The sequence below is a fragment of the Limulus polyphemus genome, unplaced genomic scaffold (assembly GCF_000517525.1).
Source record: "Limulus polyphemus unplaced genomic scaffold, Limulus_polyphemus-2.1.2 Scaffold5469, whole genome shotgun sequence".
In the NCBI taxonomy this organism is placed as follows: Eukaryota; Metazoa; Arthropoda; class Merostomata; order Xiphosura; family Limulidae; genus Limulus; species Limulus polyphemus.
The window spans coordinates 38,232-38,543 of record NW_013671079.1 but is presented as its reverse complement, the minus strand read 5'-3'; positions in this window follow the sequence as shown (position 1 = coordinate 38,543).

Genomic DNA, 312 nt, shown 5'->3' with positions numbered 1-312 from the left:
AAACAACTGCTTCAGAAAGTTAAATGTTAGAAACGTTTCAGAGGTACCATCAGAAGGATATTACTCCACAATATTCAACAGAAACCAGTTTGGCACTTCGGTAAGTACCACAGGAAGCAGCAAGAGATGTTACTCCCCAATATTCAACAGAAATCACTTCGGCATTTCAGTAAGTACCACAGGAAGCAGCAAGAGTTATTACTCCCCAATATTCAACAGAAACCAGTTTGGCATTTCAGTAAGTACCACAGGAAGCAGCAAGAGATATTACTCCCCAATATTCAACAGAAATCACTTCGGCATTTCAGTAAG